Source organism: Megalops cyprinoides, chromosome 15 (genome assembly GCF_013368585.1).
Source record: "Megalops cyprinoides isolate fMegCyp1 chromosome 15, fMegCyp1.pri, whole genome shotgun sequence".
Classification (NCBI taxonomy): domain Eukaryota; kingdom Metazoa; phylum Chordata; class Actinopteri; order Elopiformes; family Megalopidae; genus Megalops; species Megalops cyprinoides.
The window spans coordinates 15,973,963-15,993,725 of NC_050597.1; the positions used below are offsets into that span (position 1 = coordinate 15,973,963).

The following is a 19,763-nucleotide window of genomic DNA, read 5'->3' on the forward strand; positions in this document are numbered from 1 at the left end:
CTCTCTGAAGGACAACAAGACTCTGAGGGCTGTTCATCGTGGCTTCCTCTCTAAACCCCCCGCCATAAAAAACACCTGGTTTTGACCTTGAGTGTGCTCTCATGGGTCTGGCTGCTTTCAGCACAAGGTGTCCCCAAATGGGTCTGTCAGCACCTGCCAATTGAGAATGTGGCACCCACTCAATGACTGCAAGCCACATTGAATACCCCCCCCACCCACCCACAGATTACCCCCGAAAAGGGAGACCATCCACCAGCAAACATCATATTTTATGTGAAAGGGAAAAAGTGGGCAGCAATTTGTAGTAGGGACAAAACTGACACTTGCCTTTGTCAATGGATATGTTCGACATTGTTCAAATGTTCAAAAGCACTTTAGAGGAGACTTTAGAGGGCAGCAGTGTCAGGAGCCATGACTGAAGGAAAGTATGACTGCTGGTCCTTCAAAACATGGATGAAGAGATGCTTTCTCACCACACCCTGCCCCAGACACAGAGCTCCTGCTGCACTGTGGTTTAGTCCAGCCTTCCAGGGTAACAGGACTACCACAAACAAACAAACAGTCTAACCTGTCCAATGCAGCCAGAATGTGAGTCTCCGATCAGACTTAGCACAGGTATGTTTGTGTTCACTTTAAAAAACTAATCAAACAAGACAATGGAACTAGATGGTGAAACTGAACCGTAAAACTGAAAAGGACAATTAAGCCTGACTGGCAAACCGATGTACACAAGAAATACTGAACTGGAAAACTGAAGTAGCAGACAGATAAACTGACCCGGACCGCAGCTAAAGCTGGTGACAAAGCAGCGGGTGTCTCACTGGAAACTGTCTCCACTTTATATGAGGCAAACAGTAATACTGGCCAAAAGGTCAATGACTCCACACACATAGCTTGCATAGTGAGTATATTCCATTACCCTCAGGTCGACAGCACTTAATGCCTTGCATCAAAACAAAAAAGAGAACTAAACTCGTTCATACCAACAAGTATCCTACCTTAAAATAGTCATGTTTTCAAAGCTGCATGGAAAATTTCTGCATTTCTGAATGGCGTCTGTTAAGGAGTGTTTCCTCAGAGGCTCAAAGGCTGACAAAAAGAGGATTTAGACACACACAAGCCGGGAACACTCAACTATAGACATGAAAAAATCAATGTTGCACATTACTGTCACTCATAAGATAACTTAGCTCCTTATGGATGATGGGACATGTTTATGCCAGGACACCATCAACTAGGGCCTATGTATTATGGTACACTAGCTTTGGCTCAGGGCAAGCAAACAGAAATGAACAATCATATGACATGAGGTAAATGGTACAATCTGTAACAAGCATTTAAATTTGTTAGTTGCAACAGCATTTGCAGTTTGCAAGACATACTGCCTCTGTCCCCTCATCTATCAATTTCTGAAGTTTTCCAATTAAATTCAATTGTGGGGCATTACAGAGTTTCATTCCAAGTTAAATGAAATTTTTAAAAATAACTGATGCAGCCCACAGGGGATAGAAAACTCTTCCACTCATATGAAGAGTACAGGTCCATTGCATTCCCTGAAAGCTTCTTCACAGTGCTATTTGAAGATACCTTCATACATAAATAAACAAGGACCAGTGCAACCACCGAAAACTGAAGAGGGACTCGGCAGTGATTTGGTTTGGCTTTGCTTTATCAACAAACGGCAGAGAGAGTAGCAGAAACATCTCGGCACATGACAGGGGTCTGGAAAAAAGAGCTCCATACAAGGCTCGAAAAGCTCAGGCCCACCGGAGCAAAGAGTGCTTTCGATGGAGAGCATGCTCTCCTTCCATAAACACCACCGCTGGGCCCACTGGACATGAGCCGAAGGCCCTACACATTCGGCCCGAGATTTATTCCAGCCCCACGCCAGTTGTTTATACAATTGCTACATAAAAGGAAATGTATGCGACATCTCGTGTCTGCAGAGGGATTCAACATGTTCCGGTCTTTTCCACATACCTCAGTGCACCGTGCTCACGGCAGCCCCTGTTCCCTTTGAGCAGAATAACACAGATAACAGAGGCTTACTGCACTGCTCACTTCTTAATCAGTAAAAACACTGAGATTCACTTTAGCTTCCATGGTATTTGATCAAAAGGTATGAGCCAAAACCAAAAAAGTGCTTCTCTTGAAAACTGCAGTGTTGTATTAAAAAGCTAATTTAGGATGCCTCTTAGCTGCATTAATCACACAGATCTTCTCTGAGTGGAGCAGTTTTTAATTCAACTGACTCACAAGCTGGCTGCAAAATAACCCATATGTGGGTCTCTCAATCTGCTTTGCAAGAAGTTTCAGGATTCAGAACATGCAGCAGAGAGGCTGTCGACGTCACTATAGATATCCCACGAGGCACTCTGTAGTGGGAAAAGTGTGCAGCACATTTTCAAAAATAAATCAAACAGATAATCAGAACAGAGGTTTCATAACATTGTGAGATTCCTATTTCCATGGATAAGCAGTATCCAACACCAGGAAAGCAGGCACTGCTCACAGTTGGACCACAGCGCAAAGTGTGAGGACTATTCTGATGATATCCAGTCGTTAAATTTAAAATGGGACCAAAACTGCAAAACACCTCCTTGGCAATGTCAACATAAGGGTGTATCTGTCAAGTAAGAGCATACATGAACTACTCAAGACGCTACACCTGGAGATACCAAACTATGTTCCAATGAGCATCAGATGAAAAGATACACAACATCTATAGTACTACAGCATAAGTACATAAAAAACTTTAGAGTTCAGAGTTGTCTTTTCAGAGATATTTTTTGTAGGCATTTAATGCTTCTGATTGTATGTGATATTTGTATGATGCCGTAAGCTATATCTCCAACTCAGGATGATAAAGTATCCATTCATTTGGCCTCATGCGATTCTGCTGACCCGGGACTTACTCAGGCGTCCAACAGGCCTTTCCTCCAGACTGTGTGAAAGCCACAGGCATACTCTGTGCCTTCAGCCCACTGCAGCCTTTCAAGGCAACTGTCACCATTTCATTTTGAAAAAGAAGATGAAGATGTCTGACATATGGTATTTCTCCTAGAGGAGGAAGAGGACACCTTTTCAAACTGGAGTTTTTAAGAGATGGGGAAGTGAAAGAGACTGCAATCTAGAGGGAACTTCTCTACCTTGTTCTTTTCCTTTGTTTGATCATTTTCAATAATACAGATTCCACCGGAATAAGCAGTGTCAGGATGAAGGAGGAACCCCCCAGAGAAGATGGGTATTTTTAGTCACTTGTAAACTCTAAGAGGATCTGGGACAATTTGAAAGCTCTAAGGAAGTCTGTCTTTATAGTCTACAAGAATGAGCAGAGGAGTGAAGCCTTTGGAATAATAGATAAAAGTAGAAACTGCAGAAATAGAGTGCTAATAACTCAGGGGGAAAGGGTGATTCTTTACATATGAGGAAGGAGCTCAATAAATATGACAAAAGGTGAAACAGGCATAGACAAATTATTCTGATCACTATTACCATCAACAATACAGTAATGGTACAGACAGCAACCACATGCTTTAAAATGGCAGAGGAAATATGTTTTCAGTAATCGCACTTAAAGAGGGAGGAGCAGCAAGACTCACACTGAGGAACAAACTGAAAAGTGTCAGACCAGTAAATGCACCCAATGCTGGAGCAGAGGGAAACATGCTGAGTTTTTTGGTAAATGTTGAGCACATAGGCAATGAAAGTCCTGTTGTGTAGGCTCGCAGAGAGGACCAGTGAAGACCAGATGGAGTTTGAACAAAACAAATAGCTTTCATGTAAGGTGTTACGCCATAAATAGACGAGAGACTCTGAGACAGCAGCAGATGCCTGTGGTGCTGGCTCCAGAAACAGGCCGTTCACAGCCATGGGGTCAGAGATGGCCGGTGCCTTCCGTTCTGACAGTTACAAAGTGTGATGATGTGCAGATCCGGGGAAAAGAACAGGGCCTGGCACATGGATGCCAAGTTTCACATGGACATTTACAGAAGGTCAGTCTGGGCAGAATCAGGTCTGGAGTCTCTGATGACTGCTGTCAGAAAAAGTAAATCTCCAGTTACCCACACAGTAGTTCACGTTTGTCGCTCAGATCCCCGAAACACTACTCGCCATTAGAGGCTGAGTTGGAGAACAACACCCACACCAGCAGACCTTATCTGACTGCAGACAGCATGAAACATTAAATGGGGTTAGAGTACATTGTCTGTAGCAGTGTACAGAGAAAACAGCAACAGTAGGGTATTTCCTCCCTGGTTCAGAAGACTTCAACCTACCTGAGCTGACTAAAGAGCAAAGGAGACTGAAGGAGTGAAAACCTGCAGCCATAACAGGACCACACCCCATTGAGACTACGCCCTTCAACAGCCACGCCCTCCCAGAAGCAGGCTTACTAAGCCCCCCTGCTAAAATGCACATCCACATGGCATTCGACCCCTCGACATTCAGTGGGAAGAACTATGTCACACTGTATGTAGACTAATAGGTGCTGCCATCAATTAATTATACAATGGAATCAGGGGATATTGGGAGCCGTGCTAGCACTTGAATGCAGTTGGGTCGGAATGCAAGGCACGTGTGAGCGATGAAGCTACAGAGAATGCCTTTGCCCGATAGGCATCTCTGTCTGCACCACACCAGTATGCACAGGGGGGAATGACAGACCCCCATCTGCTGTCCCATATCCATCATCAAAAGAAACATTAGACCACAACAGACCAATTAGGGGCTTCACAGGTCTGACTGGAGTGGCACCAAGTGACTGCATGAATGAGATTAGTTTCAGATTAACAGTCTTACTGGTAGTCAAGTCAAAATAGTAACATTATGCTTTACACACATACTGCACATTACATTATTATTTTTGTTATTTGCTTAGCTGTCGCTTTTATCAAGGAGAGCTTACTTATTATCCATTCACAGAGCCAGATATCTGATGATACAAATAAGACTACATCACATGATCAAGCATGCATCTGTGCTCTACCTGGAAATCAAACCTGTAAACCTAGTCACAAGACAAGTGAACTCTTCACTATGCAACACTATGTACATAATGCTGACCCAATGCCAAAAGCACACTAACAACATTGCCATAAGATATTTTATGCTGAGTCATGCAAGAAAATGCTGACTGTATTGAGCACAACTATATAGGCTACATAAATCTGTATATACACATTTACACTGTATAATTCTAGAAAAGAGATGAGTTAAATAGTGATGTAGAAGACAGAAGCAAAGTTACAAATACTGGACTGATACTGGGTGCTCATGGTCCTCACACCATAAACACTGAACATTGAACTGGGGGTTTAATCAAGTGAAAATTTAATGCAAAAACAACATACTTATCAGGACATTATGATTTATGCTCAAAAACTGAGGCACAAGACCAAAGTATATTAAAAACCCAACATGAAAAATTCATACTGCGTAGATTTGATTAATGTACGATGTGCCGTTGCAGAGCAGACACTCATTTCACAACTGAGGCTTCAGTTCGTTATGGAGACACACATGCTGTATCTCCCTGCAAGCAAACACACAGCCCCGGCATTGTGGGCTGTTTACTGGATCGCTGGACCTCTGACAGAAAACAGAACCTCCTTTATTCACTGAAACTGCTTCCCCGCTGCAGTCTGTTTTTCTTCCTGTGTAAACCCTGACCCCTGAGACACACTCTCTCTCTCCATATGAGACACACTCTTTTTCTCTGCGCAGCTATTTTATGGATTTTCTGATAATGATGCCAGACCTAAGGCAATTTAACAAAAAAGGAAACACTGTACTGTACTGCTTCTCATGAATCAAGGCTAGAAGAGGGAGCACGAAGGCACAAGTAAATCAATAAGTGATATTAACTTATAAGCCCCTAGAGGTGGAAAAATTCTGAAGAGTATATAATATCTGGACATTTTTACTGATTGTTTTTACTACAGCAGTGGTAAGTGTATGCAGTAATAATGAAATCAACATGGTTTCTGTATTTACTAGAGACATTCAAGTAACACATTTCCCTGGGCACCTTGCTTAAGGAACTATGCCAGCTGGGGTTTGAACCCTCAGCCTTCTGGCCATGAATGAAGGGTTACAATAGGACTCTGATCCACCACTGCCCTAGACATCTGTGTGGATTCAAATACAACTAAAAATATCACTGAATATTCCATTTACCAGGGGACAAGAAAATCTGTAATAATCCAATTAATGTCAAATTAGCAAGCACTAGAAAATGAGTAATAGGATTTGAGTGTATGCATGGTGGAAACTAAAACATGATTTAAGTACACTGCCTTTGTAAGCACAGATTGACCGGGTATATGTGCTTGGAGTATCTGCTCATGGGATTCCTCCCATCTGGTAAGACAACGCTATAATTCAGCTATTTTAGATGCATCACAAATGCAAGCATACAAGACAGTATTTGGCATTTTCTTGTGCTGTGGAATCTCACAGTCCCTGCCTATTTAATGTCTCATCAGTATCATTGTATTTCCACACGTGCACACTCACAAGTATGCCCCCACCCCACACACACACACACACACAACATTGACAAATACAGAAAGGCAAAGATAACACATTCATATAACAGTGGAAATAACATTTACTATACTGTACAACACATGCATTCATTATTATGGTCTACTGAGTGTTAAATTAATCAGCCATTTGCCTGGACAGCCTTCGTTCTGAATACTCAGTCTCCATGCTTAATGCAGGTGTCAGGTTGCACTTAATTGGCATACAACACATTTTTACACCCAGGGACGAGGTGTTTGTTGTCACACAATGTCCACAACATGTTGAATGATGAGTATCTATCATGTTTTCCACTGGTGACCACAAAGGACTTGTATTATCCCTTGTGTTTCACCTTTTCCTGTTGCCATTGTAATATCAGCCTTATTAATCACACCTTTGTATATCTGCCCTTCCACTCCCTATTGGAAATGCAAAGACAGGACACCTTTCAAATTAAAAATGGGTAAATATCTGCTTGTTATTCCATTACATCCTTAAAATTGCAAGAATACAGATTGTGATCTCTGGTCTAACAGGCTCAAGGGTGACAACTGTAGTACTTCAGCAGGAGGGAAGGGCCAGATGTATAGCTGAATCAGCTTGCTTGTGTCCCTCGCTTTGACAAATTGGACCACCTTCCCAGCTGAGAGTGCTAATGATCTACCCTCAAGGTTAGCTCTGAATCTGCAGCCTCACAAATTTATCCTGGGTAGTAACATGGACCCTGCCTCCTTCATGGCAAACTCTTTACACCTCGTTCACTGCAGACATTTGAGTCTTCCACCACAATTTCAAACGTGAGAGGGTGTTTGATAACAGGTTCAGAATCCAGTACAGCTGTCTGGCTTATCTGTCTGTGTTTTAGAGGTGAAAGTCTTCCGACAGAAGGCACACATTTAGACATTGCAGATGAATTACTGGAAATAATGTTTATTTAGATGCCACGGGATTCAGCATTCAGACAAATCTCTAGTGTCAGTATTCAGCCACAATAATATGGATTTAGTTCATTCCTCAAAGTAACACAAGCACAAACATACTTCACCTGGTTAAACTACATAATAGAAGGAGCACATTGAGGTTTTTAATGAATGCTGAAATATTTTTATGAATATATTTATGTACCCTTACAAAGTTGACCTGAATAAGCACATATTAAAAATGGACAGTCTTTCTTTCTGCATGAATATTCATCAGGGAGAAAGATGCTTTATGATATATATACACATCTATGTAAGTGTGTGTGTGTGTGTGTGTGTGTGTGTGTGTGCCTGTGTCCTGAAGGACAGCTGTCACTGTAAAACAGTCACTGCATTTGTTGAACAATCAGTGGATTCTCACAAAGGTTATAATCACAGGTTTCAACTGGGATGGCAGTTGAAAAGTTATGGATTGGCAGGCCTTAACCTCCTGTCTCTAGAGCACTAATATTAAGGCCCTTTAAGGATTTTCTCTAGAAATAGTTCTAGTCTTTGAAATGCTACAAGGTCTTTAATGACCTTGTTCAGAACTATTCAGTTTGTCTGCTGTAATCAGTATTCACATGTAGACATAAAGGATTTGTTTGCGAAACAGTTCTTGTTCAGTTTGTATGAGATAATGTGGCCTGGACTATCCGGTGCAAGGTGACTTTTGATTTCACTTTGGTGTCGACTAAAAAATTTTAAGTAGGGAATCATTTTTGCACGTGTTCCTACTCAGCTCTCATCAGAGGTAACTCCTAATTCAATTTTAATTTAGACTTAACTTAAACGTGTAAGCAGCTCTAGTAGTGTTTCTTTTGGTAAATGTGATTACTACCTACAGTTTAACACCTGCAACTGTGTAAAGTGAAATATACTGTAGCCATTTCCGACAATTATGCACAATGTCTGAAAAAAAACATCCATATCATTTCACCCCCATGGAATACTCATTCACTGAATTGCCTTTTCATACTTTTGTTCAGCATTCAGAAAAAAAGTTTGTTATCTGTGAAATGTGACTTCTGGTACAAAACCAGACTGACCGGCTGACAAGATACATGTACCTCACACTGTCTAAACTAACATGGCAACACAGCCTGTACAATCTGCATTCAGGGACACCTTGATCAAATATTTGCACAGGCCATGCTGTACACATTCTGTAGTTACACTGGATTGTATCCTGGTTGTCTTTCGGGTAGTTTTGCTAGTCTTCCAGAAGGCTTACTGAACAAACTGTTATTTTGATCCAAGGAAAACCTAATCCTAATCTGACAAAGTTACAAACAGAATTCAGTTGAAAGCAAATCAATGGAATTCAGGTTTGAGTCCTGAAACCATTTCTCACAACAGATCTGCTCTATCTCCACAGGGACAGGTAACATGATACTACACGAAAGCTGTAAAATATTTACCACCCAACACAAATTATTCATCAGCAGCCACCATAGCAGATCTCCTCAGAACATTCAGCGTCAGACCAACCGCTTACTCTATGTCAAAAAAATTTAACCAGCTACATTCACTGCACTCTTCTGAGCGATCTTTCACAAATGGCACTTGAATTCCAGCCAATCACCTTCTGCTTCACAGAGGTGTGTAATATCAGTGTGATTTCATAATGGTTTAATGCTCCCCCTTTGCTGCCATTGAGATATGTGAAGTAGGGTCCACACTGAACTACAGTTCTCAACATGTGCTGTTCAGAACTGTGCATTCATAGGAGCAATTTGCATGTTTGGTTGAAAAACTGGACTGCCAAAACCTCAAAATAAAGGAATTGAGAGCCAGATCACGCTTTGTGGCATTTCACTTTGATGCACACAGGCCAGTGAAATGCTGTTAAATTACACACTACCCCTGTGTAGCCAGTGATAAATGTTAGTAATTGAAATTAAGTTCAGTTGGCATGCAATCAAACACATCAGTGCAACTTTTATTAGCTGTTGAATAGCATAAACATAATTCACATTATGCTAGCAAAGACAGCAGCAATTACTTACTTTTTCTCACACCTAGTTTTGAATTTTAACAGTAACACACCAGCAAAGAGGAACTGGAGCAGAGTATACAGCTGCAACTTTTTTTCCTGATGGTATTTTGGAATATCTCAACTGTAACTCACCACATCTTGCCCAGAATATACTTACCACAGAATTTGTTTGCAAATCTATCTCTCCATAGAGGTCTAAAATTTGAATGGGTCTTATTCACTCTGTATCTGTGTTCTGAGTACAAATGGACAAGCATTCAAATTCTTAGAGTAAATGTGCAAGAGAAGATATGAGGCGCTTAGTGACTTATTTTAGAAATTTAATTGATGATAGTCAATGATTTTCATTCACTCCTAATATCATGGCTTGAGTTGAAATTACACAGCATCTGTGGGTGATTGAAATAATATATTTCCTTTATGCCCAGGAGTCTATTGGAACAGACATTTCACATTAAAACATACTGTGATACTACTCACAAATGATGTACAATGCTAATTTCAGAGCACTGACTGGTAAATGTTAGCCATTGCTGTAGCATATTTGGTTCCATCTTCACTTTGATTTTAAAAAACAGTTTTCGATTAGTTTTCAAATTTACAGTGTTAAATTAGTTTGGAAATATAATTCTTTCAAATATAATGCCTTTGATCTCCAGGCAATGCACTATATTAATACATCAATGTTGTAAGACAGTGCCAGCTGATTGTGTTTTACTTTATGCTGCACAGCCAAGAAATATGTTACTGATGTCTGACTTGTCACTGCATGCACATGATCAGCAGCAAAACAAAAAGCACACAAAGTCCATTAAATAAATATTTATTAATAACATATAAGGCAGCCCAGTCAGAGCAGCCACTCCACTAATTTATGAATTGGCAGGTGGCTTCACTACAAATGTCTCCCTGGGAATCAAAGTACAGCTGATAACATTACACTCAATGCTATCCATGCTGCTGAAACTATATAGATACAGGATTAATAATTATACTTAACATTTTAATGAGTTAAAGCTTTAGATCTTCAGATGTACTTTTTATGGAGAAACTGTGAGACAGTGAGCTGTAGTAGGATGATGTGCTTTAATTACCTCTGACAGGTGTAAAACTATATACCATTATCATGAAAAGTGATTCATTTATAATCGCCTATTTTTCAAATGTTTAATCACTGAAACTAGTCACAGTTAGTCAAACTTCAGAAAAAAAGGTCAATATTTTAATGAATAATTTATTCTCATTTCCATATATCTTGGCAGACAAAGTGTTGTCATACATGATCATTCTTGTGTCCAGATTTGGTTGAAACATTTCATTTAGTACATTGTCCATTGGGGATGATTTCAATTTTGTCTCATAATAAAGTCCACCTAACACCACAAAGACAAAGTCACATAATGCAGACCTAACTATTTCTTTAAAACAAATTATGATTTTAACAATATGCAGTTTAGAGGAAACCTAGGCAAGTTTGAACAATTTTCTCTACAAAAGCCAAAATATGTAATTCTGCTGTGGAGGACACACCCTTGGTGGTATAAGCCACTTTCACAATTGTTCCAGCTTGATGTGACTTTGAAGAATGTACATCAATCTAGATGAAAAGGCCCTTGCTTTCACACTGTCCCTTCACAAAAGTGACTGAAGCAACTCTTTTGTGACTCTTGTGGACAATGTTCTACCGTAAGAATTCAATGACCTGGAAAGCAACGCTCAAATAAGATATCAGAAGAGTCAGCTAAGGGCTGCATTCAATATACACAATGTTTCAGTACATTGTGATCACTTTGCTCTTGGATAAGCAATCTACTCTTTACTTTTTGCAATGTGTCTCCTACAAACACAACCGACCCATTTAGCTTTGAGGGTGCCTCATAATGGCACAGATGTTTGGCCTGGTAGTCTTGTTGGTGGCTGCCCTTACTGGAGGCTAATTAAGCACTGCATTTGGATAATCAGACCTTCACAAAAGAAACTCAGAACAGCATGCCACTGCTTTTCAATAAACTCTGCCCTACATATTTTCAAGCAATCAGAGTCAAACGTGCAGAGTTTGTATAAGACAAAATATACATACAATAGCAAATTATCTTCACTAAGATACATAAAAAGTATTGTGGTGGTCAGACATGACTGCCAAGCAACCCAACCTCTGGCAAAGTAGCTGGTAATTTTGTGAAAATAAAATGCATTCTTCATCATCTTATAATTGTTTTCATTTAGCAAGCATCCTTAAATGACAGAATATGAGAGTAATGCATGAAACACGTATTGTTAAATCAATACCAAGCATAATAATTAGACTAATAGCGCATGAATTCCTACCTAAATATGCAGTACTAAGTTTAATATAAACAACTGTTTTGAGGATATGATAGATTGGTACATTTGTCACCTATAAAGTCACCTTTTGAAAAACATGGTCACACAGCTCATGAGAGCGAGATACACAGAAGGAGAGCATTCTGGGATTTTCCAAGACAGTGGTTTCTGAGGGTATAAACTGGGTGTTTATTCTGCAAGGTTGTCTCTCTGTGGTATTTTAATTACATGTTTATGTTAAATGGATATTTCATGAGACTGGGACTTTGAGAGGGTGCTTCTGCTACAACACTGCCCCATTTGTTAGAGTAATAGATCTTAAATCAATCCAAAAATAATTTTCTGAATGTTTGTTTTTTCTTATTCATAGGTAAGACTTCCAAAACTCTGAAATAACCCACTACTGTCTTAGCCTCAATATTGGGATCTAAACACATAATGCCCCACAAGGACCATACAATAATGTCATGCTTGATTAACAAAAAAGTACTCAAAATGCTTTCAAAAGTGTAATTACAAATTGACTGATAAAATGAGCAACTATGATTTAAGACTATTCCCGTATTGAACTGAGAAACGTCCATTCTTAATTTAGTCAAATATTTGATAACATGCATTCGAATGTACAGTATTTCTTCATAACTGACTGAAGGGTAAGTTCGGAATGGAGCATATAGTGATACAGCTGTGCTGGTGGAGAGATCCTCTTCGATTTTATTTGTGGCACAAAAAGGTACAGCAATGATAGGTTAGCATGATTGCATAACCTTTTGAGACATTAAATAGCATTTAATATATGATATACTGTATGTGTGATTTCAAAATAAGATAACTCAATTGTCATATGTCTGGTTACGGAAAAAGATCATATACATAGTGGATACATATGTCATATACTTTGCATGATACTTTGCAGATTGAAGTAGGGAGAAAACTAAGAAATGGCCACAATGTAGGCAGAATACATCTACATTTAGCCCCTCCAAACAGGATATACCAACAGTGATCAGTGTAACAGTACATGCAATTCAAGGATTATTTTTAACACCAAAAGCTTGTAACTATTTGATCAAACATATTAATGAAACTGATGTTGAACACACTTGATTTTTAATGAATTCAAAATGACTGAATATTCATAAAATATATAGATCTCATAGACCTGCTGAAGATAAAGCTGTACAATGGGATACTGGGGCCATACTATTACATCAAAAGTGGGTACACATGATTGGCAGTATCCACAAATCTCGGAGATAGCATTGTAACATTTGTAGCCAGGATAGACCAATGGTCATATGTTGGTTATATGTTACAGCAGTAGATGACCATAAGGAGTCTGACCTCATGACTGTGGATATTTCTGCAGAACATGCCAAAAACTCTGTGCTATATAGATGGGATATCTCCAATCTTGCTGGAAGACAAACCTGCCATCCTAATGGCCCTATCCATGCAGAGGAGCTGTTGTCATTATTGAAACAGCAGCATATATGTAAACAATGTCCAAATTAACAGCACTGAAAATAATTTAAACAGTAAAAGTACTAAAAACAGTCATGAATTGTGTGTAAAATTAAATGGTCCACCACTAACATATAAACAAAAGTAATACAGCCCTAACATTAAAATCAGATTTCAGTACAGATCCATCTAATCCCCAATGCAAATCCTCCTCCCAATGTACCAATGTGCCATCCTGCCAATGTAGGATGATGCACCTACTGTAATAAATATCTTAACATGATTTCAAACCACCCAAGCAGGGACGGCATTAGGTACATTCTTTGTAATTCAGAGCATGCAGGAGTGACGTTTATGATGGCGATTCAGCCTGCTCTCCTAAATGAACTGCATGCAGCCTGGGTGATCACGTAATTGTTGAGCAGAATGTGTCAGGCAGCTGGGAGCCAGAGAGAGGATAGCACTAGAGTTCTGCACTTCAGTTGAACAACGGTGTAACTGAAGGGGGGAAGGGGGGGGGGGGAGGCAGGATGCCAAGGGGGTGTCTGTCATTCCCTCCCCTTCTCCCCTGCTGAATGTCATAATCCATTTTAAAACACAAATTTCATTTCAGTGGGCCAGGAACAGTACTACACAGTGGGCAATGCATTAGACAATTAACAATTACAGTAATGTACGAAGTGCTCCAATTTGCACTGAGACTCAAGCTGATCTTGTTCAAGGAGTTACTCATGAAACTGTTTCAGTTTCATAACATTATTTCCTTTCAGCTATCACTCAGAATACACACAATTCCTGTGAGATCCAGTGTTGTAGATGTGCACCATATTAAGATGAGATTGTTCAATGATTGTTGACAGCAGTAAAGCAGTCCTGGAGCTCCATATCAGGGTTGGATTCAAGGCCTTATCTGCCCATGTCAAAGATGAAGTGAAACAGCTGACTTCACCCAATCAAACTTCTAACTGATTCAATTACATAATCGAGGAATCAAAGTATAGACCAAAATTGAGAACTTGATTGAACCTCTGAGGCTCCCACTACAGCCATGTTTTAAGGAATTACTTGGGACAGATGCCACCCTGATTCTTAGTAGATTTGCTCATTTTTATGGCACACGGATCAGGTGATAATGCGGGCATGATGATTGGGATGTGCCATGCAGAAGATTCAGCGGTAGGTGAAACTGTGTAGAGTGTAAAACATATCTAATGTGTACTGGCTGAGTCCTGCCAGTTGCACTATGGGCATATCACTGAGCTGAAATCATGCAGCTTGTGGCATTGTTGACTGCAAAATCATTACTGCGACAAAGTTGATCCATATCCACTTTACCGCCACTATAAAGGCAAACAGTAAGTTTAATTACTGCGCATTTTAAACTCTTCTCCACTTTAAAACCTCTCCAAATTGCCCGATAACACAAAGATTACCAAACTGTACAGAATGACTTGAGATAAGGATACTGGGTATAAAGGGTACTGCTGTACAATTCTTGAGTGGATGCATGCTCAGTACTAAATATCACTCACTCATCACAAATCTATTACTTCTTTTGTGTTAACCTGCCTCCCATTAAAATATTGTTTGCACTACAGTCATTCATGAATAGCCAAAGCATTGTAGCTGATTCAAGCTTTGCTGTCTTTTTGGTACTTTTCAATCTACACAGGTCATCAAAGATCCTTATCATTTTTGAAAAGATTACAACATACTTTGGATGCACTGTACACTGAAAGTTTTTGAGCAATGTATGTAGTTTAGATCCATGTCTAGTACTTTAGCGTTTAGTTTGCCTCACTACTCATGTACTACTCCAACCAAATTACCTTGGAGTCCACCAGAAAATAAGCCATAAGAAAAATGTGAAATACTTTAATTGTAAGAGCTGTGTGTGAGGGTAATAAAGTGGGTCTGAAGCCCCAGTCTTGTCTTCAGTATTATAATACAAACATTTTATTTACTGATGATGCATGCTTAAACACCCGTAAAATAGATTATTTACACAGAGAAATCAATGATGTAACAATTTTGTCGTGGTGTAAAAAACTCAATTATTAGCGGATTTTAAATTTTGTTTCATGACATGTCTATTTCAGTAAAGCTTCAGGACACAAGAGAATTGCTTCAGAAGATATTGGTTAGAAAAAGGTGCCAGCTTCATACTGTAACTACAGCACTGTTAATACGAAATGACCCGAATTAGGAAGCATACGATGTAAGAGCGATCTAAGAGCAGCTTTTCCCAGATGTTAAAAGTAACACTCAATTTCATAACATGTTTGAACTGCAGGCACTCTCAGGCAGTGTTTGAGCTCAAGGCCATGGAAACTATTGGCTGATGGGTTATGACCTTGCACAGGTAACAACATAAATCAGTCAGGAGACAGCCAGCGTGTACCTGCCGATATCAAACACATACGCCACATTGTGGACATCGTTTTTAACCAGTGATTTTAACGGTACAAAAACAGTCACACCATATTTACAATGAGAAAATGGGAAATGTTTCGTCATAATATAAGTGAATTGATGTAAATTGCATATGTATTGAAAATGCCACAGTCGGGGGATCTCCACGCATGTACATCTGTCGATTCTTTCCCATCTGTTCTTGACTGATGTTTTTTTTTTAAGAAATCTCCCTGGCCACCTATGTCGACCAGATTAAATTCATCCATCTATTCTTCCTAAAAGGTGCATATTGGCTATGACTAGTATTCATGAATACAGGATTTTCGTATTTTCTTCCATATAAGGCTGTACAGTGCAGCAATCCTTCCTTTGGCTGCTGACTTTCAAACGCATGTTCTGCAGCACGTTCCCGTGTCTCCTGTCTGTTTAATACCCAAGGAGCTCCACAACGGAGAAATACTAATATTCTTACACCATTAGATATTGAGACAGACATTTTCCTTTAAATTGAAGGCGGCTGTAAACGTGACTCCACGATAATGTTAGCATTTTTTCCGCAATATTCAAAATGCACCACGAAATGCCAAGCAGCTGTTAGTGTCAGTATTACGAGTTGGAAAATGAACTATTTTGCTTATCTGATGGCATACGATAAAAACTAGCTTTAGCCTCATGATGAAGCCCGTATCAATAGGTAAAAAGCAATCGGTACATGTTTGCACGGTAAAATGTGAGGATTATTTTAAAGACAACTGCCGCACTTTGTTATGAAACTGCGTAGCGCAGTGGGTTCCTACCTTTGGGAAAAAGCACTCCAGTGTTCCTTCGTGATGACGCCACTACACGCCGCAGTTGGGATTCTGTTTGTGCTACTGTGACAACGCGGGCAACGCGGGCTATCCACCAACCACCCCTCCAATCAGGGCGACCAAGCCTCCCCGCTCATTAGAATATATCTCGAATCGTCCGTGCGGTGCGACGTGAAATAGGGAGGAACGAGTGGATGTAAGCAAGTATGGATTAGCCAGTGGAGGATCAAAGAGTGAATTTGAAGACCACTCGGGGAGAGAAGGAGCAGGAGGAGACGGCACTCTCCGGCTCCTGTCGCACTGAAGCGCAGACCTGACAGAAGCAGTTTTGTGAATAACGTGCGCTTTCTCGCCACATGAGAATACGTGCCTCGTTAATTGAATCCCCCATATCGAGTAGGTTTATGGATCCATAACCTCCTTGCCTGTGGTTAAGTTACTTAACGAAAAAAAAATGTTATGCAGTAGATACATGTGAATTATTTCCCCACAAATGACCCTCTGATGATACGCAAATCATCTAGAAGTGGTGCGGATTTCAGTTTTTACAAATGAACGGGAAAAAAATCCATAGGAGCACCCAATGATGGGTAATTATGTGGCAGACATGTCTGACTTGCACATTAAGCTGGGTGCTGTGCAAAGTAGGACTGTTACCCCATAGTTAACATGGGCCATGCTATGGCATAATGCTGTCCACAAGGGGTTCTTAAACTCTAAGTAGCCTCTGAGCGACAGACTCCAACACAATGTGAATATTACCAGTTATGTCTCTTGTTATATGCAACTGGACATGCCAATTTTTAAAGGAATTTCCAACATGGCATTCTTCGTCCGGACATTTACATTTTACATTTACATTTATGTGTTTACCAGACGTTGTGGAAAGACTTTGTGTAAAGTAGCATTGAAATGCTGTATTATATATATATATATATATACATATAGTGTGTGTGTGTATGAATTCAATCATACCAGGATTACTATCACTGAAATTCCCAAACATCTAATAGCCTCCAATTCCATTGGGCCCTGGATTGATTTATAAATAAGCCACAAGACAAAGTGAGAGCCCTGATGGCATGATGATGGACTTTTTTTTAATTGACCCCATATTTTGAAATATTGTGCAACATCATCGTATGAATTTTGTGTCTAAAAAGAAAACACTGACCCCTAATGGGGAACAATGGTAGATTGTTTTTGGAATTGATTTAATTTTTATGGCGGTACTGTTACGCTAATTTTTGGTGTGCCCTGGAAATCATATTGCAGAAAAAATTAAGAAAAACAAGTCCAAATATTCCAAAAGCACAGAATTATTTCTGGGAATATTTTTATGTGATGTACTTTGTTCTATCAGGCATTGGCACCTATGTCTCTGCTGTATGTCTATGAGTTTGTGCTCTTCAGCTCTGTCTGCTGTTGGCAGCAAACCTAAAATTCTGTCTGGGGGTCAGTGTTGTATATTCAATTCAATTCGGACAACCAGAGGTTAAAACTGAAGAGTACATTAACAAATTAGATTACTTACATTAGAGATACAAGTTACAGGTAGCTAACTGTTGAAGGGGAGCATAATGGTGGGGTTCCTCCTCTTGATTCAGAATCTGCCTGAAAAAAGCGAGGTATGAAAATGTTGTAATTTTAGAGATTTTAATAATAATCAGTTTTGCAGTTATGCAAAAATACATACATTGTTTGTTGCTGATCTGTATCTTTTCACTCACAGCTACAGAATTGTCTATAGCAGTCCCTATATACTTATAACTGGTCTTACAAGTTCTGTTCTTTTTGAAATATCCAAAAAGTTCTTTAATCTTTTTGACTTTAATTTGAGGGAAATTAAAGTCAAAAAGATGTCACATATTCTCCTCACTTCCTTTTGAAAATGTTCCTTGCTGCTGGATTGGTCCTTCAGTGCTGAGTCATCAACATATCTCAAAGGAGCACCTCTTAGGTCATTGTTGTAAATGCAAAACAACACAGGGGACAACACACCCCCTGGGGGTGCCTGTGTAAATGTACTGAACTGTTGATGAGAAATAATTCACCCTGACACAACAAAGAAGGAAATCCAAAAACCACAAGGTGACGCTGGGTTTCACATTGAGGTACAAGAGTCTATCACTGGCCAGTAGTTCTATCTCAGAGCATTTTTACATGTTTAAAGATATTTAAAAATATATATTACCTGAAACTTGTGAAGCACCAACTGATATGCTAAAAACATCAAGAGGGTGTTTTCACATTTATTTAGAAACAATAATGTACTTAAATCAATGAAAGTCAGGTTAACCAATTTACAGGAACCACCAGATTGACATCTATTTCTAGATGGGTAGAAAAAAATGCAAAATGTAAAAATAGCACAATCTTGGCATTATATTGATTATCAAATTACCTTAGCAGACACCCTCAACAAAGGTCACTTCACTACATAGTTTGTGTTTTAAATATCAATTGAGCTGCACATTTATGGAAGCAATTCAGGTTACAGGTGCCTTGTTCAAGGTTACAGCTATTCAAGCTCAGTTCCCTAACCATGAAACCAGACTAGTTCCCATTTCAACAATAAAAAGTTTCAGAAAATCCTGGAATTTAAAGAAGTACATCTAAATAAAAAAGATCCATTGCTTATTCATTTTATACTTGCTGTACAATAGCATTAATATAATTATGTTGGAATTACATGTATTAACAGATGATTTCTGTATGGCTTGCATCCTAATTTATCAGTAAACTTATGATTAATAAATATTTCACATTTTTCTGTGGCATGCTATATGTATTTTCTCTGTGCGATGGATATGTTATGTATGAATCTATGCAGGGCACCTGTGGTATTAGAGCATAGATCAGGTTCGGCAACTTCAAAAATTTTCACTGAGGGAGATCTAGCTTCTTATGTTCTGTCTGTCTAGTCAGCATGCAGAGAAGGAGGCCAGACTGCAATGTAATTTAAATAGCAATGGAACTGATACATACAGCTCTTCTACAGACTGTCATCAGCAAACATAAATGAAACCTGAAGTGAGCTGAAGGAAAGTGTTTTGCTGAAAATCGTATGCATACCTGAATCATTCATTGTCATCAGTTAGAAACTGACTGAGAGTGTGCTTGGTGCATCCAACTAAATCTTTCTCTGAGGTTCATTTTCAATTATTTTTAGACTTTAATTTAAGCTGAGTTTGAATGAAATACATGAAAAAACTTCAGTAGTTTTTCTGGCTGGACCCATTCAAACCAAATGTGGCTATATCC

The 19,763-nt window shown here is 39.3% G+C and overlaps 1 protein-coding gene across 3 annotated transcripts in view; it reads right to left on the reverse strand.

Annotated features, from left to right (window-relative positions):
* LOC118789884 (sorbin and SH3 domain-containing protein 1) overlaps positions 1-16,556 on the reverse strand; it is a 73,312-nt gene extending 56,756 nt beyond the window's left edge. For all 3 annotated transcript variants that reach the window (XM_036546608.1, XM_036546607.1, XM_036546606.1), the window contains exon 1: positions 16,488-16,556. The gene's annotated coding sequence lies outside the window, so the exon portion shown is untranslated. The remainder of the gene's footprint in view (positions 1-16,487) is intronic.
* Positions 16,557-19,763: the final 3,207 nt, after the last annotated feature.